Below are 27,273 nucleotides of genomic sequence, written 5' to 3'. Positions count from 1 at the left end.
CCTAGGTAACTAGACATAGATGGGTTAGATTCAGTTTTAAAATGAGCCTTTAACCTTCAGAGCTGTAAAATCCAGGGTCAGGCTGGAGATATGGTTCAGTGGTTAAGAGTGGTTCAGAGGTCTTAAGTTCAAATCTCAACCATCTGTAATGGGATCCGATGCACCCTTCTGGTGTGTCTGAAGATAGCTACAGTGTACTCATATAAATGAATGAATGAATGAATGAATGAATGAATGAATGAATGAATCTAAGAAAGACAGACAGACAGACTAGGGTCAGGGGCTATGAGGTTAATGGCCCTGCTCATCATTAGGATTGGTGACCTCTTTGAGGGGAATCCTGGAAAAGGCAGCTCCTTTGGCAGGAAATTGGTCAGATGACTCCCAAGAGCACACACAGGCGTGCTCTCTCTCTCTCTCTCTCTCTCTCTCTCTCTCTCTCTCCCTCCTCTCTCTCTCTCTCTCTCTGTGTGTGTGTGTGTGTGTGTGTGTGTGTGTGTGTGTGTGTGTGTGTGTTTATAAAGGCCAGGGTGGAGAAGGCATGGCAACAGGCGGTTATGGTGGCAGAAGCAGGAAGCTGCCGCTCATGTTTCTTCTCGCACAGGAAGCAGAGAGAGGAAAGGGACAGGAAGTGGGGTCCGACTATTAACCTCAAAACCAGGCTGAGGAGCACTTAGGAGCACTTGCTGTCCTTGCAGAGGACTCTGCACCGTGTGGTAACTCACAAGTGTGCATAGCTCTGGTTCCAGGGGATCCAGCACCCTTTCCAGTCTCTGGGCGTTCAGACGGCACACATACATATTCAGGAAAAACAAGCATATAAACATCAGAGGGACAATCTGGGGACAACCTTAAAGCCTCTCTTACTTACCCCCAGTGACATACTTCCTCTTAAAAGTTCCACAGCCCTCTTGAGACAGGGCTACCACCTAGGAAGTGAGTGTTCAAACACATGAACCTACGGGTGACATTTCTAATTCAAACCACCATGTAGGGCTTCTGGGTCTGGCTGACAATGCTAGGCTTGTAGACCTGTGAGCTCCAGGGGTCCTTACTCTCCAGGGGAAGGATTCCAAATATTCACCACCACTGTCCTAAAACATGACTTCTGGTGGTGATCGCTTGAGTTCATGTAAGAACAGCGCATTTCACAGAGCTGCCTGCCAGTGCCTTGCTTGTTTGAAAGATTTATTTATTTTTATGTTATAGGCATGATTGTGTAGCCTGCATGAATGTCTGTGCACCATGTTTGTGTTGGTACCAAGGAGGCCAGAAAGAGGTCATCTGAAGTTACAGACAGTTTTGAGCTGCACTAGAGGTGCTGAACACAGACTCCATTAGAGCCCTAAGAGTGCCCAGTGCTGGAGTTAGGGATTTAGCTCAGTGGTAGAGCACTTGCCTAGCATGTGCAAGGCCCTGGGTTCGGTCCCCAGCTCCGAAAAAAAGAAACAAAAAAGGAAGACATGTTATTGGGGTTGGGGATTTAGCTCAGTGGTAGAGCGCTTGCCTAGGGAAGCATTAAGGCCCCTGGGTTGGTCCCCAGCTCCAAAAAAGAAAAAAGAAAAAAAAAAAAAAAAAAAAGAGAGTACCCAGTGCTCTTAATTGTTGAGCATCTCTCCAGCCCCTTGTTTTGTTATTCCGAGACAAGTTTTTGCTACATAACTCCTGCTGGTCTAGAAGCTGCTATGTAATTGAGGTTGACCTTTAACTCGTGACAATCCTACCTCTGCCCCCGGAAGGTGGGATTGCAGGTGTGCACTACCACGCCTGATTGCCTAGAGTTCTTTTATTCTCAGTATTCTTGTGAAGGAAATTGCAGAGACTGTCCAAATTGTTACTGGTTTGACTCTGTGAGTCATTGTTCTCCTGCCTGGGATAACGGGAGAAGTGGAATCAAGGGGTGGTCTGAATGGTTTCCAAGCGTTCAGGCAACCAGACAGATACCTTGGATGTCAGAGGGTCTAGCAACCATCATCCTGATTGACCTCCTGCCCCTCTAGTCTGGGTTTCCTACTGAAAGAGCTGGATAGCAGCCGGGCCCTTTTCCCTGCCTAGCACAGTGACCTGTTTGAGACTAAGCTTCTTCCGTAGGAATGCCAACACCGGGTGGGTTCTGAGCCTCATTTCTGAGGTAGGGTTCTGTGTGTCAGAGTCTGGCACCCACTGGAGTCCAGTAATTCTCGCCGGCCTTCCTTTCCAACAGGATTCCTAGATGGAATTTTGTGCCCACGAATGAACCTTGACTCCCAAGGAGGAGTTCAAGACTGAATGATACTCCGTGTGACTTCCCCCCCATTTAAGGATTGTGAAACCCCAACATTTAAATCAACCATTGTTTAAATGACTGTCCTCCCTGTGTCTGCTGGCTGCATATGCAAACTCCGGAAGAAACCAAACAAAGATCTCATTCTCTTTTTCTAATAATGACTTCTTACTGTAGGGACCTAGGAAACACCTGCTTGCACACGCTGTAGTCTCACTCACTCTGTAACTCAGGAACTAACTTACATATAGCCCGGGATGGCTTCAAACTCACAATCCTCCTGCCTTAGCCTCCCAAGTGTTAGAGATTAGTATCTTTCGTTATTTAAATAGAAAATTAGAGCCATTTGACTACATTTTCTGCTATTGTTTGACATGTTTGTCTGGGAAAACAATAAGCAGTCCCTCACGGAGACAGCAGACTGAAAAAACGCCCTCCTGTGGCTAGAATCCCACTTCGTGTACAATAAGAACTGTTTGTGCTGCGTAAGAATTTGAATGTAGGAAACGGCCAGGGAGTGGCTTCTGAGGAAGGAACACAGACCTGGATGAGGGACCGGACTCACCTCTGCCCCTTGGTTTCCCAGGCCGTGTGATTTAGAGAACCCTTTATCCATTCTCCCCTGCTCTCTGGTTACCCTTCTCAGGAGCACTCCCCTTTGTACCATAGGAAAAATAGATTTGTTTTAAGTAGGAAACAGAGATTTGGATAGTGTGTTTTTAAGAGAGAAATTAGATATTGGGAGATGCTGGCTTATGAATGGTAGTGGGACATTTTTCTCACCCCCTCCCCTTTAGACAGGGTCTCATTATACATAGCTGGCCTCAGACTCACAAAGATCCACCTGCCTCTGCCTCCCGAGGGCTGGAAAAAGGGTGTGTGTCACCATACCCGGAAGTCCAGTATTGTTTAAAAATAGAGTCTTAGCCAGACTTTGGCTTCATGCCTGTGATCCCAGCACTTGGGATACTGAGGCAGTTACTGTAAGGTTACTGTAAGATCAAGGCTAACCTGGGCTAAAAAGTGAGATTGCCTCAGGAAAACAGAGGAAAGAGAGGGGGAAGGAAAGGAATTTTTATCTTATTCTTAAAAACATTTCATTTTCACCATTTTCATTTAGAAATAAGCACTCATTGATCAATCCTAAGCAGAGTCTTTGGTAAATAATGGTCTATTTTTGAGTCGTATAAGAATTGTGACTAATGGACACTACTTGCTCTTACCAAGAACCCACCGCCCACATGGTGGCTCACAAGTCTTTGTTTCAAGGGATCCAATGACATCCTGCCATCTCTGCATAAAGGCACACAAGTGATATTCATAGGCATCCACACATATACATAAAATAAAAATAAATCAATCTTTAAGGAAATTAAATGAATGTGCGATATTTTGGGTGGGGGAGATTGTCAATCCAATTCATTTAAGTAATCTAATCCTGTTCATTTGTTATGGGTTTTATTTGTTTTTGTCAGTTTTGTTGTATTTTGAGACTCACTATGGAGTCCTGGGTAACCTAGACTCTTCTTTGTAGACCAGGCTAACCTCCAACCCACAGAAACCTGCCTACTCTGCTGCCCAGGCGCTGGCTTGCACCACCATGCCCTGCCCAGTTTGAGTTCTGCCAAGACCTTATCACAAAATTGAGGGAGAGAAGCAGAGGAGGAAGTGTAAACAGTCTAATTCGCTAAAGAAAACTTGTGGGTTGCAACTGAAGGGAGAAAACTGTCACCTATTTCCTGCTGTGGATGAACCCGGTTTGCTTTTGCTTTCCCTACGCCGTGCCACCTTGCACATACGCACTCTGTATGGACAGTGTACATGAGGCAGTGAATGTCAATCTTACAAACGGGAGCTAGAGAGATGGTTCAGTAGTTAAGAGCAGAGGATCCTGGTTTCATCCCAACACCCACATGGCAGCTCAACCAGATTTGGGGTATCTTGACACCCCCTTTTGACCTCAGTGGACACCAGGCAGGAAAGTAGTACACAGATATACATCCAGGCACAACACCCTTACACATAAAAATAAAACAAAAAATGAGATTAAATGAGAAAAGATGGCTAATACTTAATTCAAGAATCTCATTGTGGGAGTGTGTTCTAAAGACAGGGTGCAAAATCACAGAACCTCTTCAGAGAATCTGAAAACCTGAATTCCTCCCCATCCATCACAAGATGGATCATAGATGATCGGCTTTCAAACTTCCTGTTTCCACCTCTTTCATTACCCTGTAGTAAGTAGCTGCTAGCCGTGTGTGTGTGTGTGTGTGTGTGTGTGTGTGTGTGTGTGTGTGAGAGAGAGAGAGAGAGAGAGACAGACAGACAGACAGACAGACAGACAGACAGACAGACAGACAAAGAGAGGTACCCAACACTTCATTTTGTCTTTTGAGTTCTATGGCTAACAGAATTGCCGATGTTATTAAAATGCTCCTGCTTGTAAACCTGTCAGACAGTCACTAAGCGCCAAGCTGAAGGACAGCATCAGATGCCCTAGAACAGGATACCGATGGTCGTGAGCTGTCCTGTGGGTGCTGGAAATGGGAAGACTTTTGACCACCTAGTTGTAGCTCACTGGTGGGAATTTTCAACCCCCCGAATTCTCTTTAGCTTTTCCGGGCTCGTACTGTTCACCACTGCCCTGGGCTCTCCCTTCCTTCAAAGGCAAACCTGAAAGTCACTGCCCCATCTCATCTACCTTTAGAAGAATGTTTGCTTTTCATAGTACCCATAACCCAGAGCACCAGCCTTAGGTCAGTGACCTTAGGTCTGTGACCACCTTCTTCTGTCTTGAGCCCACCTTTGGGGAAAGAACCCCTGGCCTAGAAAGAGCCTCTTTACTGTAGTATCCTTGCTTTTCCCTCCCTGGTTTTTAGTTATTCATAGTTCATATTTCAAAAATTGATAGAAGAAAATGCTGGATATTAGTCACTGGCTCCAAATCTAAGATAAAATGTATGTCCAATCTTAACGAATCCGACCATTGTCGGGGTCTGTGCCACCAGAGGGCTTCTCACTCAGGTACAGCCATTGGCTTCTCTACTCTCTCCACCCTCCCGGCCAGCCACTCAGAAAAGCACAGGCTTAGCCAGGTCAAACATTTCTTAGCAATACAGGGGGTGGGGGTGGGGTTCAGTTCACTTCCTCCTCATGCTTGACTTCCCCTCAATTCAGAGCAGGCTTGATTCATCCAGTGAAGTTCTGTACTCCTTTCTCTGGACAAAGCAGCCAGGACATATCAGATTTGCCGTGGGAAATGTGTCCGAATGATTACAGTACAACAGGTGGTGTGGCCGATATGGAGCATTCACCCCTGTAACCCAATATGCAAGGCAGGCGACATCACCTCCCGTGGTATCGGGACACCTATAAAATGCATGTGACCTTGGCGTAAAGGTGTGGTGACTGCACAGCGTCAGGACTTTTCCTTCAACCATTTATAGGCTGAAGATTGTATGATGAAATCTAAGCTAGGGGAAGCAGGGGTCGGGGTGGAGAGAGAAGGGAAAGGAGAGAGAATGGCCGCTCTTGCACACTGAGCCATCCCCGGTGTGCGTGTATGTAGCAGCTGGAACGACTCTGGCTGAGTAATGAGAAAATCTGAAAGTGCTCCTGTCCCTGGAGGAGAAGAGCTAAATGACTGAAAAAAAAGGTCAGTGTAGTAATTTCATTCTTATATGACCATTAATTGAATCTTTTAAAACATGTTGTAAAGACTTTGTATTTAATTACACGCACACGTGTGTTTGAGCCTGTGCGTGTAGGTGCCCGAGTGACCAGAAGAGGTCGTCAGACCCCCCTCTGGAGCTGCTGGAGTTACAGTGAGCCGCCTGATGTGGGTGCTGGGAACCGAACTCTGATCCTCTGAAAGAGCAGGATACACCGCTCTGAACTACGGAGCCACCCATATAGTTTCCACTGGCTGAACTGTAAGAAAAGCCAGCTATTCTAACAGTGTGCTAAATGGCGCTTGGAGGCATGTTCTTCCCACAGAAATAGATGTTGGTTGTTCCAGCTCCTCTACCAGAGCTGATCCAGTGTTTGTAACTCTGCCCAGGATCTCCTGGCAATGTTCCCCTGTTCAATCTAGATTTACATTGTCCAGTGTGATGGCCAGGGGTCGCAGGCAGTACACTTTCCAGCCTCTGCTGGGGTTAAAGGCGTGTGCCATCACACCTGGCCATTGCTATTGAAATAGTTTAGCTTGTGTTACCCAGGCAGGCTCTGAACCCCAGTCTTCCTGCCTCACTCAACCTCTTGAGAGCTAGATAAGGACTTATCAAATGCCCAGCGTCATGCAGAGTGTTAATAGAATAGTACTGTTCTCTGCCTCGGGTTTGCCAAAAGGAAACTCAGGCCTGCTAGCAGTCTCAGGATCGTCACCAAGTTTGGGGAACTTGTATCCTGGGAAATGATTTCAGAGAGGTTTTTTTTTTTTTTTTTAATTTTGTGGCCCCAACCCATTGTATATGACCAGACTAAGCAAGACTGGCTTAGCAGAGATTTCAAAGTACTTTCTAGAATTACTTTTACAAATTAATTACTCAATACTTATATATATATGAAGCCTTATTTTTCTTTTTAAAAGAATTTTATTTGTGTGATGTGTGTGTGTGTGTGTGTGTGTGTGTGTGTGTGGTCTCAGACTATGAGCCAACATCAACCTTTCCTCCCTTAAGTAGCTTCAAATCACATGTCATCCGGTCACAGCAACCAGAAAAATAGCCAACATATTTACCAGGGTCGGTAAATGCTCTCGAAGCCCAGAGGATTGTCTGAAGCTGGCTCTGCTGCTGCCTTGGTTTGTGGGTGAGCAGGGTTGTAGGCCTGTGCACCAGGCCAGACTTCTATCTGTTCCCAGAGCACGTACGTGTGTCCTTGCTTGCTTGGTATTGTACATGCTGGCGCAGTGTTTGTGGTTTCCAGGCATGGGAAGAGGTGGGGGAGATAGCAGGTGTAAGCTGCCCCCTCGAGGTTCCTCTGTGCCGGTGCTGCTGATCTCTGGTTTAGGAATCTTCTTATATTCCACCCTGGTCCTGGCCCTATCTATCCCGACAGTGCTGGCTCCAGGATTCTGTGAATACGGATAATCATTTTCTGAGGGGAGAGACTGCATCCTTACTTGAGTAAGTTTTTTGCTCTGAGGACAGAGTATTTGACTAGTCTCTCCTGAGAAACTATCATTTCTTACTCTCACCTGGGGAGAAAACCCACTATGAATATCTCTTGAAATGAACAGCAGAGTCCTGGAGAAAGCTGGTCAGGAAGAAACCACTATCATCTAGGTTATACACCGAGTCCCTCTGAACGCAGGGAAAGCCCTTGTGGCAGTGGCATGTGTAATCCCAGCACGTGGCCAGTGGACTTAGGCCAGCCTGAGCTATCTGAGCCCCTGTGTCATATAAACCTAGCCAAACAACAACAAAACTCCCAAACTTCCAGCAGTGGTCATTCTGTTCTGCCTAGTGAGGACCCGTCCTTGTATATAGTCCAGTCGGGTGTAAGCTCGTGTGTGCTGAGGGTATCTGTGGCTGTAACCTCGGAGCACATAAAGGAGGGTCGGTAATTAGGTGTCAACCAAAGGCATCCTGTGGACACTCTGAGGCCTTTCATCTCCTCAGGAGAGTCTATGCATCCTCTGTGGTGCCATGGGACCTTCATCTTCACTACTAGGCCACATATTGCTGTCTCCAACCATTGCGTGATCATATGTGTGATTCAGGGGTTGCTCTCAGTATTCAGCTCTTACTGGTAACCCTAGGATTGTTAGGAGGCTCGCGTGGTCTTTGTTGGATAGCTCTGACATCAGAAGTTTACCCAAGGTAGCTAAGTGGTAAGGGATGGGGTTAGGGTTTGAACTCACTTTCTACCATACTCCAAAGCCTGTGGGTTTTTTTTGTTTGTTTGTTTTGTTTTTTGTTTTTTTTTTTTGTTGTTGTTGTTTTTGGTTTTTTTCCTGAGACTTGACCATGGGTTTGCTCTGTGTAGGTGGTCTCTTGTGAATATCAGAGAGCAGCATTGGTGTGGAGATTAGAAGACAGAGAAATAACTGGAAGGAAAAGAAGAGGCAGGCAGAGGCTGAGTGAGGCTCAAACCAGAGGCTAATTAATTACTGCAGCAGTGCCCTGGCCCTGGGCTCCCATCCCCACCTCAGCACAGTCACATAGGCACAGACACCGTGAGGGAAAGGTCACACAGGGGCTGCTGAGTGAACACGGACCAGAGAAAGCCTTTTGTTGTACTTCTATTCACTATGAGAATGACAGAGCTGGGACACTTAGCCGTTCACCCAGATGTAAAAATGGTGTCAAAATGGAGACATCTCTGATGTTCTTCTGCATGGTAAGCATTTTCTTATAAATGTCTGAGTCTGAAATGAGACTGGGGGAGAAACATATAACCTGAACCTTCCAGCTTACAGAGCATGGGGAAGTTTTATTCCTTAAAAAAGAACAGAAAGGGATGGGTGGGAAGAGGAAGTCTAGACACGGCCCTGAAAAGCTCCCTTTGGAGAGTAGGTGATGAACGGAGACTGCCCGCTTTTCTCCTACTTGCTCAAGTTGTTATTACAACTTTTTAAAGTGACAGCTTTACTGGGACGTGGTGTGCCTGTTTAATGTGGGCTTTCAGGGGGCTTTCGGAAGTCCTCACTGCTGTGTAACCACCTTTCAGGGCATGGTCAACACCTTAAAAATCCCCAGTGTCCATTACCAGCCACTTCTGCTTTCTCGCCCATCTGCCTTCTGACTCATAAACATGTTTCATATGGATGTTTTACAATGTGGATTTATATCATGGTGCCTTCTTTCACTTAGTATGCTATCTTTTTAAAAATATTATTTACCCAGGGGGCCCCTACCTGCTTAGAGGGGGGTAGATTGTGGGAGGGGGTGACTGGGAGGGGACAGTGAGCAGGATGTAAAGTGAATAATTACCAATAATAATAAAAATAACTTACAAATATTATTTAAAAAACTTTTTAAAATTTTCCTTAAAATGCGGTATATATCGATCATAGTCTTTCCCCCCCAGGTTCTTCCCCACCTCCTATCCACCCCAAATATTTACTTTTAGCTTTCTGCTTACCTGAATAATTCGATCACTGCATGGGGGGACCAGGGACAGGAGCATGGTGGCCTGAGAGGCTGTCGAATCCCCTGCGGCTGGAGTTATAAGAGGTTGAGCCCCTGGCTGTGGATGCTGGGGACTGAACTGATGAGATCCTTTGGGAAAGCAACCACTGCCCTTGAAAGAGTGAGCTGTCTCCCCAGCCCCTCAAGATCCGTGTGTATCATGGCATACATACGTAAGCTTTTCATTGTAAAGCGGCGTTCTGTTGTATGAATATATCCCATTTGTCTTTATACATTTGAGGGAAGAAATAGTGCTGCTACAGCCTTTAGGTTTTGTGAGTGTGTGTGTTCTCACACGTAAGGTGATATAGGGGTGTGCAGAGGCCTGAAGTCAGCATCTCCCCTCACTCTCTGCCTTATCTTGAGACAGTCTCTTGTGGAACCTGGAGTTTCCCGTTTCTGCCTGACTGGCTGGACAGGGAGCGGCCCACCCCACCATCGGCCTGCCTGGATCACAGGTGTATGCTGGGTCATGCACTGTTTGTCCTTTTTTAGAAAGTAATTAATTTACTTATTCACTTTACATCCCAGTCTCTCACTGTCTCTTCATTGTTCCCTCCCTCCTCTCTCTCTCTCTCCCTCTCTCTCTCTCTCTCTCTCTCTCACACACACACACACACACACACACACACACACACACACACACACACACACACATCAGTCACTGCAGGACTAGGGGCTTCCTCTCTCACTGGAGCCTATTTTGTCTTTTGATGGTAGCCATTCCAGTAAGCATAGAATGACTGTGATGTCACCGTGCATTTTCCTGATGACAATGACAGCATGTGTTTATCCAGCCTCCTGCGCTTCGTGGCCATGCATGAGTCTTTGGAGAAATGTCTTCATCTATTCTTAGATTAGTTTGTCTTTTTTATTATTAATTTTTCTATTTTAAAGATGTATTTTATGTCTGTAAGTACACTGTAGCTATCTTCAGACACACCAGAAGAGGGCATCAGATCCCTTCACAGATGGTTGTGAGCCACCATGTGGGTGTTGGGATTCAAACTCAGGACCTGGAAGAGCAGTCAGTGCCCTTAACCACTGAGCCATCTCTCCAGCCCCCTTTTATTATTAATTTATGGTAGTTCTTTACATATTCTAGATAAAAGCTATCAACAGAAATGTGCTTTGCAAACGTTTTCTCCCATTTTACTGTCTTTTTAATTATTTGTTTTGTTTTTTGTTTGTTTGAGAAGTTAAAAGAAATCAGGTAGAAGAAATTTCTGTTTTATTTGCTGATTATTACAACACAACCCCAACCCATAGTATGTATTTGTGGGACAGGTACGTGTCACCTCATTTGCTTGGAGGTGAGAGCACGGCTTGCATGAGATGGTTCTCCCCTTCGATCCCTTGGCTACTGTAGTTTCTTACTGTAGACGGCTTCCTAAGTGTGTGCACATGCACTGGGGGCTGCCTTGTGTGGGCTGGGAACTGCAGAGTGTTGAGCACACTTTTCTCCGAGTTGATCTATGGCTAGTTTTACTTCTGAGCTTCCTGTGTGCATAATCAGTGTTTCTTTTCTTTGCCTAACTGCCTTGGTTGGAGCCTCCTGTACAGCATTGAACAAAATGCATTTTTTTTTTCTTATTCCCAATCTGGGGAAGGGAAGGTGGTGAGTCTTTTACAATTAAATTGTTGTAAGATTTTATTGTTTTTTTGTTTGTTTGTTTGTTATAATTATGAAAGTTGGTGGATTGTGTCATGTATTTCCATATTACTTTGATAATAATGTAGATCCATCTTTGTTACTATTGTGTGTTTCTCTGGTTGTTTTTCCTGTGGTAAGCCCATGGGATAAGTCATACTGGGTCATGGTACATAATACTTTTTAAAATTGGTTTGACTTCGACTTTTTAAAAAACTGTGTGTTGCCATGGAGGTCATGTTTGCGGAGGTCAGAGGGTAACCTGAAAGTATCAGTTTACTCCTTCCAACATATAGGTTCTGGGGAACAAATGCAGGGTCTTTCAAATGCAGCCTTTCCCGCACCAGCATCTTCTACCCATTCAATTACCTTTCCTGTCCCCTTTGGTTGGAGACACAGTGGTCTCATGTGGTCAACTTTAAACTCTTGATCTGCCTGGTTTGTGTGAGTTACTTTTAGTTGTTATAAAATATCACAACCAAAAGCAACTTACTTATGAGTTTATTACGGCTTATGGTTCTAGAGGGAGAGTCCGTAATGACCGAGGGAGGCATGGCAGCAGGCAGTCAGAGCAGGACACTGACTCGTCACAGGTGCCTGAGGCTGCCAGGTGAGGGCATCAGATCTGGAGCTGGTCACAGGGGCGGTGAGCGGCTTGGTGCAGGAACTGAACTTGAGTCCTCTGGGAAAGCATCATGTGATCCCACCTGCTGAGCCATCTCTCTAGCTCCAGATCTCCTGTTTCTTATTCTTGGAGTTTATTTTCTCAGAAATGTATCTATTACACCTGGGTGATGGAGCTAACCAGTGCACACTGTTCATGACGTCTCTCTGATCCTTCTGTTGCTTTGTGTCACTAGTGATATCTCCTGTTCTCCTGAATTTAGTAAGTTGAGTTTTCTCTCCTCCTTGCCCTTTTGCTACAAGTTTGTCAATGTTGTTGGTTTTCTTAAAAACAAAACAAGAGCCTAACTTTTTTGGATTTTATTGTTTTTCCGTTTTCGTAATTTTTAGTTGTTTGAAAATTTGGCATGATGAGATTTCACTCGCTTACTCCCTAAATACTCACGATTACTCCCTCCCCCAAACCCCCCTCCCCCAGATCCATCCCTTCCTTCTCTACCCACCCACTCTTGTGCCTTTGTTTTTTCCCACCCATCAAGTCCAGTCTGAGCTTCCCCTGTACTCATGGCCATGTGGTCTTCGCCTGGAGCTTGCATTCTGCTTTGAGATAAGGCCTTACTATGTGCCCTTGGCTGGCCTGGCACTTGCTGTTTTGCCCAGGGTGCCCTTGAACTCCCCAACAGTGTGTGTGCTCTTGCGTTGACCTCCTGAGTGCCTCAGAGCCCAGCTCCTGTTGATTTTCTAGCAGCTCTACATGCTGCTTGTGATCAGTTGCCTTTCTCTTCTGTTAGATCATTTCGAATTCCACCGCTGTCTCCACTCTCCAAACTACAGTGTATACGCTCGCCGTGTGCGAACAGCAGATGCTAACGCCGAGAACCTGCAGGCTTCCCTTTGCACGCTGTGTGGGAGAACTGAGTGCATGAAGGTGAACAAAGAGACCGGCCCTGGTCTCTCACCCCTCTGTGATGAAGTCCATGCCGCTTGGTGGTTCCAGGGCCAAGGCATAGGTTGTGGGGTCTTGTTGACTGGGTGTGACTTCTCTCTCTGCCACTCTCAACTGTGAGATATTGAGCAATGTATTTAGGTCCTCAGAGCCACACTTTTCACATGCGTGGAATAAATAAGGTAGTCACTATGTTAGTGTGAGGGTCACAGAAGACTAACACGTGCGATACATCGAGCCCAAAGTTGGTGCAAGGCTTAAGTATTTAGTTCTGGCTAGCACCTCTCTCGCTTACTGTCACTGTCACACAGGAGCCTGGAGTCATGATTCCGTTGGTTACCACATCTCTGTCACCATCCATTTACCCTCTGGGTGAGACACCTCCAGCAGCAGCCTGGTAGCCCCCTAAGGGCCTGGATCTTGGCCTATTCATCGCTCATCCATAACGTAACACTGATGTAGCAAAGCAGGAGATGGATTTTCCTAAACAAATCTGGAACAAGCTGAGGGGTGAGGTCCATAAATTATGAAAATGGTACATTAAAAAATTCTAATTTAAGTCTCTAGTGCTTGTAATTCCCCTTCTGAGAAGGATGCTAATGCCCTTCTGAACTCTCCAGGCAGACGCTGTTAAAGCCCCGTTGTGTGAGGGTATGTGGCTATTCTGTGCTTTCTCAGAATTGCTTTAAAATGCATACAATTTTATTCTCACCCCGTAGCCAAACAATCATCATATTGTTACAACAAGGAAAAAAAGGTATCTGGATTATTCCGTATTGTGAAACCTTCAGATAGTCTCCTTCAAAGTTAAAATGTACCTGGGTTTGGTATGTGCACATGTAATCTAGCCACTCGGGGATGTGACAGTGGATTAGTGAGTTTGAGGCCAGCCTGGGCTACATAGAGTATACCCCTGTCTCAAAAACCCAATAATAAGCAAAAGAATTCATTAGTTACAAAGTAAATGGCATCATTTCCCTGAATCCTGGTAAATACATAAGATGGATTTTGGTTTTGAGGGTAGGATTAATGTTTTGAAAGTTTTCAGAGTAAATAATTAAAGGCAGATGCTGGGAACTGAACTCAGGTCTTCTGCAAAAGCAGCGCCCTCTTTCTGAGCCATCTCTTCAGCCTCCTGGCTTTCACTCCCCAATAACCCATTCCTGCCTTCTGCGATTGTACCACCTAGGTTCACATTAGATAGCTACTACTATGTAAACAGCAAGCATTTGTGAGTTAAATAAATCTTCACATGCTTCCATAAATGGCATTTTCCATGAGAAGATAAACGCATGTGATATATTCACATTATATGCTTCAGGTCACTGTTTGTGGGTTTTGGTTTTTTGGGTTTGTTGTATTTTGATTTTTTTTGTTGTTGTTTGGTCGGTTGGTCGGTATGAGGTTTCTCTGTGTAGTCCTGGCTGTCCTGGAACTTGCTCTGTAGACCGGGCTGGCCTCAAACTCAGAGATCCACCTGCCTCTGCTTCCCAAGGGCTGGGATTAAAGGCGTGCACCACCACCAATTGTCCGTTGTCCTGTTTTTGAGACAGGGTCTCACACTTTAGGCTTTGTCCCATGCTTGCCTCAAACTTGTAACAAGCCTCTTGCCTTCCAAGTGCTGGGACTCCAGGTAACTAGGCCTGGCCCAGGTCTTAGTTTGTATGACCAGTAACTCGGACAGCTTCTTTCCGGGGGAGTCCGAGGACCTGCTGACACAGGTCCTCACTCCTGCTCTCTTGCTCTGCCGGTTTCCTCCTGACCTTGCACAGCCCAACATAACGATTGTGCTGTCGGGTACCTTGCTCACTGTTTTCCCTACGAGATTATAAAGTGTGTAAAGGTGATACTTTGGTGGTTTTCCGTGACACTTATAACCCCCTTGCCTAGAACTGTTCCTGCCAGTTAGAACAAATGAACTCTGTAAATGGTAGTTGGTATTAACTACTATTTTACCCTTTAAAGAATTGAAATGTCTTTGGTTCCCCTCCCCCCTTTAAAAATCAGTCTTAAGTTCAGAGACTTTTCAGTTGGACAACAGGTTTTAATTTTAGTCTATTTTGAGACTATTTTAAGTCTCGTGTAGCCCAGGCTGGCTTTGACTCCCTTTGTAGCCCAAGAGGGCTTTGAACTCCCAATCCTCCTGCCTTCACCTTCCAAGTACTTAGATTCCAGGCATAGGCTACTGTGTTCATTAAATTCCATCAATTTGACACAAAGTCGTGTCACCTGGGAAGAGGGATCCTCAATATGGGAACTGCCTCTGTCGGATTGGTCTGAGAACATGTCTGTAGGAGGCCTTTTTCTTGATTGGCTGTTCTAAGGTACGTTTCTATTGCTGTGAAGACACACCATGGCCAAGGCAACTTATAAAAGAAGACATTGAATTGGGGACTTGCTTTTCGTTTCAGAGGGTTATCAGCTCATGATCGCCGTGAGGGAGTGTGGCAGCAGGTGTGGTGCTGGAGGAGGAGCTGAGAGCCCATACCTGATCCACAAGCACAAAGCAGAGAAGGAAGCTAACTGGGAACGGCTTCACCTCAAAATCCACCCTGAAGTGACCACTCCCTGTCAAGGCCACACCTGATCCTTCCTAAACAGTTCCACCAACTGGGGACTGAGCATTCGTATAGGAAACGGCCTTTGGGAGACGTTCTCATTCAAATAGCCACGATAATGTGCGAGGCCCAGCCCACTGTGGTGATATCACTTCTTGGCTGGTGGTCCTGAATTGTACAGGAACGCAGGCTGAGCAGGCCCATCATGGAAAACAAGCCAGTCAGCAGCATCCCTTTGTGGGCTCTGCCTCAGGCTCTGCTTCCAGACTCTTAAGTTCTTGCCCTGACATCCATCAATAATGGTCTGTGGCATGGACATGGAAACCAGGTAAACCCCTTCCTCCACAAGTTAATGTTGGTGTTTATCGCAGCAACAAAAAACAAGCCAGAACAGCTAGTCTGCCTGGCTAGAGCTTTAGTTTTTATACAAATCCACCCAGTGTGATGTAATGATTTTAGAGGATCACCTTTGGGATCAAAGCTCCCCTATACCTTTGTCTGTTTGCTGTGCTCAAGCTCTAAACCAGGGCTTTGATCATGCTAAGCAAGCAATATCCCCCATTTTTAAATTTTAAGATAAAATATCTCAGACTTTATTTATTCTTTACCCCAATATGTATGATACTATGTTAAGTGCTATAATGGAGCGTTTGCCAATCTAACCAGGGGAATGGTAGTCGGGTGCCTTTGTTCATTCAGGTGTGTGGGAACTTCTGTGTAGCCCATCTCCTTTCCAGTGAGCTATAATTAGGTTCATGGCCGACTATTGCTAACACTATTAACACTGCTCTGTGGCTTCAGTACTGATGTTTGGCACAGGCTAACACTTCAGTGCTGTGTGTGCATGTGTGCACCTATATGAGCAGTTTCTTTCTCTTACATGTTAGCCATGCACTGATGCAAACAGTAATTTTAGCAAAGCTTTCGGAATTCAGAATAGCACCAAATGAGATGCTGAAGTGGCACTTGCCACCAAGCTTGATGACATGACTCAGAAACCTCATGGTGGAAGGAGGGAACTGACTTCTGCAAGCTGTCCACTGATCTCTACACACTTATGCCCACCCCTCCGCAAATAATTAAATATTACCAAGTGTATTTCTAGAAACAGTATATTACTATTATAAGTAAAGGCAAATGCATACTGGTATGGTCTTTACATTGGTTTTATTTTAACTTATAGATGAATTGAAATTTAAAAATAATACTTAGGTTTGATTTGGCCTGATCAGATATCCCCTGTATTTAAAATAGCCTATGAAGGGCTGGGAATACAGGTCAGTCAGTACAGTGTTTGTCTGGTAAAGTCCCCAAGATCACAGTGATTCACACTGGCAAGTGGACATTATGGTTCACACCTATATCCCATCCCATGGAAAATGAGAGGAGGATCAGGAGTTCAAGGTCATCTTCAGGTACAGAGCAAGTCTGAATCCAGCTTTCAATATATTAGGCCCAGTCTCAGAAAAACAGCAAAGAGTAAGATATTTGCCACCCAAGCCAGCTGACCCAAGTTCAGCCCCCAGGACCCACACAAACATAGACAGAGAATACACCTCAACAAACATGTCCTCCGGTCTCTGCCCCAATGTGGCTCATACATACATTCCCTCACTCAATTATCATACACACACACCCCGTAATAAAATTTACCTGAAGTAAGTAAAACTAGTCAATGTAACTTCGTAATGTCTATGCCTTCCTTCCCCCACTAGTCTCAAGTTTGTTTCTCTCCTTTACACAACCAAGTCTGCCTTAGGGCTTCCATGCTTTGCTGGTACCTTCTGCTTCTCTACCTGCCACTGCCTGGGACTCTAAAACAAAGGAGTTTTGTGCAGACTGAGGACCAGCTCTTCAGACAGGGTTTGCTGCTTGCTACAAGCCTGTTGGACCCAGAGTGGCTTGCATCACATCTGTGTGCTCACGGAGGGGCTGCTAGGAGTCGGGGACAAGGTCTATGTAATCGAGGGAGGTAACTTCTTGGTTTTTCTGCATTACTTGAATTTATTAAAGCCAACTTTGTTCGAAGCCACAGCAGGAAGATTTCACTTGTTTTCATGTTGAAGGCAGGCTATAATTGTCATAATCACTGCTTTTACATCTACTGTGAAAAGCTATTTGCTCTTAGCGCCCAACTCTTGTGTGTTTTAAAGCCGGGGCTCAGCGCATGCCAATTAAGCACTTATACCTGCCCCCTGAAGGGCCCTCACCCTCAGGCCCTCCTCTACCTTGAAACTCACAACCCTCGAATGTTTTTTGTCAAGATTTTGCACTTTAGGGCAGTGTTTATCATAAGAACATACACATACACATACACACATTCTTACAAAAAGCCCCCAGACCTGAAATACTAATGTTCAAAATATTCTGTAAACACAGGAATTTTTTCTTAAAACTAGCTTTTTTAAAGCGTACTTAGTCTCATTTATGTGTATGGGTGTTTCACCTGCATATCTATCTTTTGCACCGTGGGCTTGTAGTGCCCACTGAAGCCAGAAGGCAGCATCAGATCTTGTAGAGGGTGAGCCTCCATGCGGATGTAGAGAACTTAACCCTGGTCTTCTGCAAGGACAGCATGTACTCTTACCTTCCGGGCCAGAGAAGAACGCTCAGCATGTAAAGGCTCCTGCCACCAAATTTGTTAACCAGAGTCTGACTCCTGGGACCCTCTTGGTAAAAGGAGACAGTCACCTGTCCTCTGATCGGATGGTCACTGAGGCACACGAGACACCCTAAGTAAATAGATATTTTTAAAAAGTTTCTAGGTCCTATTTGTAGTTAAGGAATTATATGTAGATCAGGCTGGCCTCACACTCAGAGATCTGCCTGCCTCTGCCTCCCAAGTGCTGGGATTAAAGGTGTGCACTGCTACCACTACCCCCAAGCTTAAAATATATATTTTAAAATACTGGCTTAGTCTCTATGACTCTTCGTTTTCCTTCAATTAGCCTGGGAGTTTGGTTTCATGTAATAGTTAACAGTTTATAATCTTAGATTTTTTTTTTCTTTTGGATTTCTACCCTACATTAAGTATCTAATATTTCTCAGTATTTATCATTTTATTTAGATGTCATAAAACTTTATTTTATAAAATATGGATAGAAGAATAGACTGGAAACATACTTGCCCCTCTGGTCTTTTAACAGTCTACTTTAAAAAAATCTTATAATTCAATGAAGTGAACGAAGGGAAAACTTGAGGTCACGGCCTTGTCGGTTGGTTGGTATTTTAGGATGTGACCTCATGTGATTCAGGCTGGCCTTGAACCGGCTATGTAGTTAAAGGCGACTTTGAACTCCTGACCACCTCCCCAGCACTGGGATTGCAGAGGTGCATCAGCAAACCCAGCTTCCCTACTCCTACCTTGGGGTGCGACTCAGGGCCTTGAATGTGCTAGGCACACACAGTACCACTGCTCTGTGTCCCGGTCCGAAATGTTACCCTAGGAAGACTGACAGGTTTTCACTTCTGTATAGGCTGTGGAGGTCACTTTCATACTTGTTGAGAGAGTACCACGCGGGTGTCACATGGTGTCAAGACCTAACCCCCCCCCCCACCCCCGCCTCAGTCTCTCCCGCGCCCCCCCCCCGTCTGATATCCTACTTCCAGAGGAATCTTGTAGGAGGCTCCACCTCAGGTGAGATGGAGTGTGTGACTCCGAAGTGCTTTGGATCGTCTTCCCCACGTGTTGTCTTTATTACCACAAAGCTCCTCTTATCAAACTATGTCTGTGTGGCACACCACTTGTGTCAGCTTCTCACAGGTTCAAATTAACCAACACGTTCATGGGGGATTTTTGCATATTTTTATCATATTTATAAACATGGTTTTGGTAGTGTTTGGATGGGAGAGTGCCCAACAATTCAAGTTATCTAGCCTAGTTACGATAAAGGTGGGGTAGGGGGAAGTTTACTAAAACTTAAGCATTTCCAAGAAGTCATGGTAATACCTTGTTTTTTCTTTAAGGCTTTTGAGGCAGTCTTACCAGGTAGATTATACTGACTTGATATGTCGAACCTCCAAGTGCAGTCCCCCAAATTCTGGGATTAGAACTGTCACCTTGTCTAATACCTCACAGTGTCTAATAAAGTCGCAGAGTGTCGCTTTTTGGTATTTGCCAGACAACTTTCTGCTCACTTAAATGTGTTTATTTAACCCCCACAACACCCCACATGAAGCAGGGATTAGTACTTTTCTTATTTATATTAAGCTGTTTAAGAGCAGTGGGCACCCACGTGATTCTCCGAGGTGAGTGGAAAGAAAACCATTGATTTCCTTCTGGTCACGACTAAAATATTTCCATCAAATTTCCTTTCTGTGCAATGTCAGTGTCTTCTTGGGATTTCCCCAGTCGTCTCTGTTAGAATAGGATTCGCACTTATCTTTGTATGGCTACTAAGCTTTTCCCCTGGACAGCTGTGGCCCCTCCCTGCGTTCTGAGCCACGCCTTCAAACTCATTCCAGGTGTCCTTAGCGAATGACTCCCAAGGCTAAAAGCCATTGGCCAATGCAGAGCCTGGAGCCACGTAGGGCAGAGTCACGCTCTTCCTGGGGTTAGGGGCAAAGGTTGCTGAAGCCAAGCCGGGCTGTGGTCGCAATTAGCCTGTGCATCCAGATTCAAGCCTGGAAAGGTAGGGAGACCTTATTTACTTCCATTGAGGTGTAGAGAAGATGGTTGTGTTTGGTTAAGGCAGTTTAGCGCCGGTCTATCGAACAATCTGTTTTGGTTTTGTTTTAATTAAAAGCGGTGTATACATCTATAAGTTCTGGAGAATTTTAAACACTGCTCTATTTGCCTCCAGTTCTCTAGTTATGGGTAGGATTTTTTTTTTTTTTAAAGACGTTGTTCAGTCTTACAGCTTTCTACTGCATATACTTGAAAAATTCTAGATTATTACAAATATACCTTAAGAGTTTTGCCTTTTAAGCCATACAATATAAGCAAGGATTTGTCAATGGTGTCGTATACTTAGGTGGTCTTTAGGGAAGAAAATGGTAGTATGATAATATGTAAAACTGTAGCCCTGGTACTTCCTCTTGGGTGCTCTACTCGAGTCATTCTTCATCAAACTGACAATAGCTTTAAAAAGTGAGTTTAACTTATAGGCTCTGTGCTCATTACTTTAACTACAATATTTAGGTCTACTTTACACGCTCTGTTCTAATGTTAACCACAACGACCAGAAAGCAGTGTCTTTTTTACCCATCTACCTAAAAATGAAGCAATTTGCATAGCTGTCAAAGCTGGTCGAGTGAAGAATCTCTCTGGTCTTAGGAGCCCTCCTCCATCATGGTAGGAGACCCCTTGTTGCCATCATCAGTCAGGGTTGGCACAGAGCATTAGATGAACCTGTCACTCGTCAGCCTGTAGTGTCAGCCGGCTCTCACGGCTACTCACCCGAGCGTTCTCATGTCAGTATCAAAGGTAAAAACTTGTCTGTAGTGTCTGTAACTAGTTTTCCACTTTGTTCCCAAAGTGGCTTAGCGTGGGTTTGTAACAGAATAGATTGGGCATTTATTTAAGGGCTGAGACAAGAGAATGTGTTACTGTGGTTGTCACTGGATATTAAAGGTGCGTGCACACATACGTGGCGTGTGTATGTATATATGGGTGCTCTCGTGCGTGCGTGCGTGTGTGTTCATGCCGTGGTGTACTGACTAGGTCGGAGGACAGCTGGTGTGGAATATGTTCTCTCCTGCCTTTTCCTGGTCTGTGGGGACCCGGCCAGGTTGTCGGGGTGGCTGGCACAGTAACTGCTTTCCTGACTGAGCCTTCTTCCCAGCACCATTCCATTTTTCTTAGTCTGATGTATTTATTTTAAGAGATTTCCATCCTGAAATATCCTGTTTTCACTAGATTGGCCCAAAATGCCTTTTTTCCTTCCTAAAGTTCACTCTCAATGGCGCCCTCCAATGCCTCTCGCTCTCACTGATCTGAGGATCAGGCTTTCAGAACAAGCAATGGCGTTAACTATTTACCTAGCTTCGGAGGATAATTACTAACCATCTTCTCGCTGTTTCTCAATCCCAAGCCGAGGTTCAAAGGTTCAGATGAACCTTGCAGATCAGAGGTCAGACACGAATTGCTGCAATTTGCTGCTGAATTCTGCCGATATGACAGAAATTCACAGCTATGAGGATCACTCGGCCCACTCCTGCACACAGGCCGGGCCAGGCAGTTAACAGTGTCATTTGTACAACTCAGCCTTTGGCACCCAAGTTTAATAAGTAACTAACTGGTGCCTTAGGTTTCCCTGGTACAAGGTGCATGTTATAAAAAGGGTCAGATGTCAACGTGCAAAGATGAAGGCGGTGAGGAGCGGCCATCTCGTGGCTACCACCCATGAGCTATACATAAAGACTCAGTAGTCTGCTTGGTTCGAATTTCTACGGTGTAAATTTTAACACACTCATTTTCTTGGTCTGAAAGAGATGTGTCCTTTTGTAAAAGGTTCGTGAGAAAGAGCTGTCTGATTAGGGATCATTAGCCAAGAAGTAGAAACCAAAGCCGTAGATTTCACTTAGTCATTTCACAGGATCTTTGATTTCTCAAAACCTTTCCAAAATGGGGTGGCTTTTTTAAGAATTTGGGGACTAAGAGGCGGTGGCTCAAGCCATGTGATCCTAGCACTAAGAGAGCTGAGGCATGAAGATTGCTGAGTTTGGGGTCAGCCGTGGTCTTTTAGAGGTTACAGGTCACGACTGATTGACTCGGTTGCTTTAGGCCTGTGACAAGGACACATACCATGGTGCATGATGGAGCCAACATGCTTCCCTCATAACCAAGAAGTATAAAAGCAGAGCCTGGGGTCCCACATCTCTGTCAGGTCACTCTCAAGCAATGACCTAAGATTTCCTATGAGGTCCCACCTCTTACTGCTCCCCCAAGCCTTTTGAAACATAGGCCTTTGAAGGGAACCTAAGATTTATAGCAGTTTGTCCTTTTTTTTCTTTTCTTTCTTCTTTTTTTAATAGTGCAATTGGAATTTTCAACTCTCCCAAACTGGGACCTATTGGGCTCTCTTACAGCGCGTACTAATTTAGAGCTCGGATTCTCAACCCCTCTGGGTTTGAATCTCAGCTTCTCCATGTCCAATCAATTGAACTTAGTCTCTGGTCAGTCTCTCACATGAGTAGAATTATAGTGCTTGCTTCCTGTGACTGGAGCAGCAGTCAAGTGGATGACGTCACTCCAGGGATGCTCAGCACAAGTGCCTGATGTACAGTGAGGATTCGAGCAAGGACTGAGCTGTGCTGCTGCTGTCACTGCCTCCAAGCTGGGGACTTAGCCTTGCCTATCCTATGTCTCAGCCTGGTGTGACTTCCCTAGGGTCTCTTCATTTCAGGAGAGGTAGACACAGAAGTGCACAGTTGGATTCGATGATGGGAGCAGGGGGGGTGGGGTTCAGGAATCATTCTTTGAATATCAGGCAAAAGCGTGGTTCAAAATGTCCATTTCAGGTCTACCTCTCTCTGTTTTTGGACGCTGCATTTCCTGTGCCAATTGCTGTCACGTGGAAAAAGCAATTAGCTCCAAACTACCTTGTTTCCCTCACAGTGAGCAGTGAGAAGCACTCGAGGCTTAAAAGCAGTTCCTATGGGATGCCTTACAGATAAATGCTGGGTCCTATCTGTAAGGGATATGTGCATTATGTAATGGGAATATACATTATGTTGTTACTGATTTCAAAATGGTGTTCTCATTTCTGTCATAGGTCAGGACCTGGTCCTCAGAACTTTTGCAAAAATGTCAGATGTGGAAATATCACCTTTGGGTTTATTCATTCCGTTTCTTTACTCTTTTCAAATTCAGTACCTTGTGGATAAAGACAGGGTTTGAATGACCAGGGACAATGTTAAAATTCGGTACTTGGTATTAAGAAAAGTCACAATGACATCTCACATTAATTAAAGTTAAGCACTGGCGCTGGGCCAGGACTGAGCCTTGGATTGGGGTTTAGATGTGAATCAGAACAGATTCTGCCCTAGTAAAGTTTTAATTTGGCAGACAATGGGCTCAGTCACTAACAGCTACTGTAAGCTTAAGCCACATGTCAAAATCCTACCATGTTTGTCCTGCAATATGCCAATTTCCTAGTGTCACACAGAGTGCTAGATGATGCTGGGGGCACGTTGAGTTGTCTCCCCACACTGCTTCACGGAGGAATGAAATTTATGACTGAGCTCAGGTAGCCGTGGAGGGAATCTGGGAGGATCTGATGCACCGTGAACAACCTGTAAGGGGAACTGCGTTGGGAGACGGAGCTGGATGAGAACTAAGACTCCTCTGGTCTTTTGAGGATATTGACTTTATCCTAAAGACAGTGGCGAGATCCAGCAATAGGCTGATAGGACCCCATGGTTGGATTTTAAAGGCCACTGTGAATTTATTGTCATGTGCAGGAGTGACTGGGATGAAGGCAGTCCAGGAGGCTACTGAAGTTACACACTGGTGGTTTATAGCATGCTCCAAAGGTGGGCTCTTTAATTCATGGAGTGATTCTCGAGCTCGGGACACAAGTAACCCATGACAATCGGCTGTTAAAAAAAAATGTATTAGTTTATAAAGTTTTTGTTTGTTTGATTTTTAATATTAGTGTATCCTGTCTCATTCCAAACAATGAATTTGAAGCAACTTTAAAAACCATATCTAGAGGGCACTGGAGAGATGGGTCCTTGATGCTTGTGTAGAGGACCTGGGTTCAGTCCCCAGCACCCATGTGATGGCTCTCACCCATCTCTAACCACAGTCCCCAAGTTCCCGCACCCTCATCTGTCCTCCATGGCTGCTTCCTGAACAAGATGCCCCTACTTACTACAGCAAAACACTCATATACATAAATAAAAATAAATAAGAGAATTAAATCTTTTAAAAGGAAGCTTTTAGTTTAAAAGAAAGGAACAATTGTAAAGCTCTTGCTTTTTAAAGAGGTGGGCTGTGCTCTGCCTCAGCTGGTGACTGCTCTTGCTGCCCAATGAAGCCAACCTGCCTACCAGATTCCAACTCAAGGAAACCATCTGGAGGTGGGAGGAGAGAATTTCACAAAGTGCCCTACATGCACCCATCATACAGATGCACACAATAACAATAATAATAATATAGCAATAATAATAGCAATAATAATAATGATTCAAAAAAGAAGCCAAGTATGGCAGCCAGACACAGTGACTTTATAGACTTCACATTCATGAGTCTGAGGCAGGAGGTTTACCATGAATTCCAGGCGTGGGATACAGAGTGATAACCTGCCTCAAAAACAAGTTCCAACCAAGCACTACACTAAAACCAACAAAGACTGTCTGTACTCTGACGAGACACAGAAAGGGGCCAAAACAAAATCAGGGGAGACAATAAAAATGGAGACATCCTGCGTCAGCTGATCCCAGCATGTTTGGATTTTTGCTTTGTTTGTTTTATTTTGGATAGCCTTGTGTGTCCTGGAATTCACTCTGTAGACCAGGCTGGCCTTGGTTGAATCAGATATCTACGGGCCTCTGCCTCCTGAGTGCTGGGATTAAAGGTGTGCACCACCACACCAGCTTTCACAACATTTGCTGGGAGCCGGGGGCAGCTATAAGATTCACTTCATGCAAAAAAAAGAAAGAAAGAAAGAAAAAAAGGAAGAAGGAAAGAAAGAAGGAAGGAAGGAAGGAAGGAAGGAAGGAAGGAAGGAAGGAAGGAAGGAAAAAGGAAAAGATGAATAGATCCAAGCTTACGGGTTTTATTTTGAAATTTTTCTGGGAACAATCAGAATAGTAAATATTGAAGTTTCTATGAAATAAATTCTATTTTGATTTATTGTGGGAAGTCAGAATTTTCTGGAAATGTATCTTGAGCCTACACGTTGTACTTGAAGGGATTTTGTTAGTTACAAGCTACGACTGCCCCCTCGGTGAACCTTCTTTGCCTAAGTATAGCATAAAACTGAAACCTGTTTCATTATATGTTAGTAATTTGCTTTCATTTTATGGAGTGTACATGGCCACTGCTGAGCTGTTACATTGCTAAGGGGGAACACTTACTAACACACGCAGTTGGCAACCTCAAAGTTCGTACAAGTTCGTCACATTTCCTATGAAGGCTCTCCCCTCGAGAAGGCTGAGTGCAGCCAGGAGTGTGGTCCAGGAGTCTACATTTTATTCTATAGCCCTGGTGCTGCGATTAACTTCGAGACACAGCTCATAGTTTGCTTTAATGTTTGCGGTTTTGTCAGACTGTGGCATTGGAGTGGTGGTTGGCCAGCAGCTGACACGCAGAGCTATGTTTTCAGGGTTAGGTTAAAGTCTGCGTGCATCAAGAGTGCACATGCTTATTGACTGCAGCTCTCTCGGGCTTTGACCTCTTTCCCCCCTGAGGAAATTTTTTTTTTTCTGAGGCATTTTGGATACCTTTGTTGTTTTATACATGACTAGGATTTGCGGTTATTCCTTGTGTTCTAGTAAAGACATGGATCCCTCAGAACACCAGCCATTCCAACAGAGATGTAGTGAAACGAGTTTGTGTTTTAACTGGCTTTAGAGTCCAGTTGGTCCAGAAGATTCCAAAGTGTGCTCAGACCCCGAAAGGTCCTACAGTGTCCCCATGAAGCCACTGGCTTTGTTTTCTTGGTCTAATCTCTCTGCCTGGCTAAGTTTTTGGTGGAAGAATGCCTGAAGCCAACCAAAAATGAACAACAGTGGCAAAACCAGCTGTTTAAAAACTAGCAGTTCAGCTATATCATTACTTCAAATAAGCGAAGGGGTTTGCATAAAATCAGAGACCAGAGGGAAAGACATGGTGGCACATGCCTGGGACCCCTAGCACTTAAGAGGCAGAGGCAGGAGAATTACCAATTTCAGGCCATTCTGGGGTATATAGCATGTCTGTGTCTCAGGCCAGGACATGGTCATGAAGGCGTTGGGAATCTAATCTTCCAGCCCGCACTCTAGTGCTGCACTCATGGCACCATACTGGATGTAAGAAATTTGGACGCACAAGCCATTTGGCTCTCCAGGTCTGTTGATAGTTGTAAAGACTGGGTAGAGTGTGTCTCCAGATATCTCACATGTCTGTGCTCGTGTCTTGAACATTTTAATTTGATTTTGTATTCCTTTCATTTGAATATTTTATACTAGTAGGATTTCTAACACTAACTTAAGACCTGAACTGATACTTTTCATTTTTTCATAATCCTCTCCTTGAAAAAAAAAAAAAACCCTCAAGAAATCTTGACTGTGACTTTAGGGCCGAGGCAGTCACTCTCAAGCCAACTCTGATTAATTGCAGGTGGATTGCTCAGCCTTGTCCCTGTGGCCTTGGGGACAGGCTGTGGATGAGGTCAGGCACTAGTAATGATTTGTTAGTGATGTGTAACATAACTCCACAAGCCATGTAGGAGACCTCGAGCTAGATATTTTTATCTCGGTATATAAGAAGGTAGGTCTTTTTGTGAGTCTCTGGACTACAACTGTAATTTTCCTAAGCAGTATGCACATCTCTAAGTCATGGCTGCTCTAAAGGTCAAACCACACCAAATGAAAGAGAATGCTCCTGTTCCTGTCTCATTTCCCCATTTCTTCAAGGATAAGATAATGAGTTACGTTTCTTGCTTTCTAGAGGACATAAGAATAATGGTTTCTTGAGTAATCAGAGTAAAGATAGTTCATTTTGGGAAGAAAATATCCTCAATTTCTAGGCCCATGTGAAACATGTTGAAATGAAGAAAATCAAAACATTCCTAACATTTTCTTCACTGCTTTAGGGTTTGCCTCAAAGAATACTTCAAGAACTGAACAGAGAAATCCCAAGTGAGCTGCCTGAATCTTCGCGAATTCTCTTGTTCTACCTTCCATAGAAAGACCAATCGAATTGCTGACTTTTGGTGAGTGCACCTCCCAGAATCCTTTTCTTCCCTATTTAAGTAAGAACATAATTCCCCTTCCTATCCAACAGGACACCTGTGAGGTGATGTGTGCCTTGAGTGTTTACATGGTGAATTAGTGGAATGTTACACAGGACAATGAGTTTCTTTGAGACCGCACTACAAATCCTTATTTATCTGTGCATATCACATCTGAGTGGCTTGAAAGGACACATCTCTTCCTGTAGAAAGAGA

The 27,273-nt window shown here is 44.7% G+C and overlaps 1 protein-coding gene across 3 annotated transcripts in view; it reads left to right on the top strand.

The window, feature by feature from the left end:
• The window catches only part of Rbm47 (RNA binding motif protein 47), a 77,309-nt gene that overhangs the window by 21,173 nt on the left and 28,863 nt on the right, over nt 1-27,273 (top strand). For 2 of the 3 annotated variants that reach the window (XM_032916404.1, XM_032916401.1), the window contains exon 2: nt 26,920-27,039. The gene's annotated coding sequence lies outside the window, so the exon portion shown is untranslated. Of the gene's footprint in view, nt 1-19,702; nt 19,810-26,919; nt 27,040-27,273 lie in introns of those variants that run through there. The other variant, XM_032916402.1, reaches the window with a different exon arrangement.

The sequence above is a fragment of the Rattus rattus genome, chromosome 11 (genome assembly GCF_011064425.1).
Source record: "Rattus rattus isolate New Zealand chromosome 11, Rrattus_CSIRO_v1, whole genome shotgun sequence".
Classification (NCBI taxonomy): domain Eukaryota; kingdom Metazoa; phylum Chordata; class Mammalia; order Rodentia; family Muridae; genus Rattus; species Rattus rattus.
Note: the sequence above shows the minus strand (reverse complement) of the source record. Positions and strands in the feature narration are given on the sequence as shown.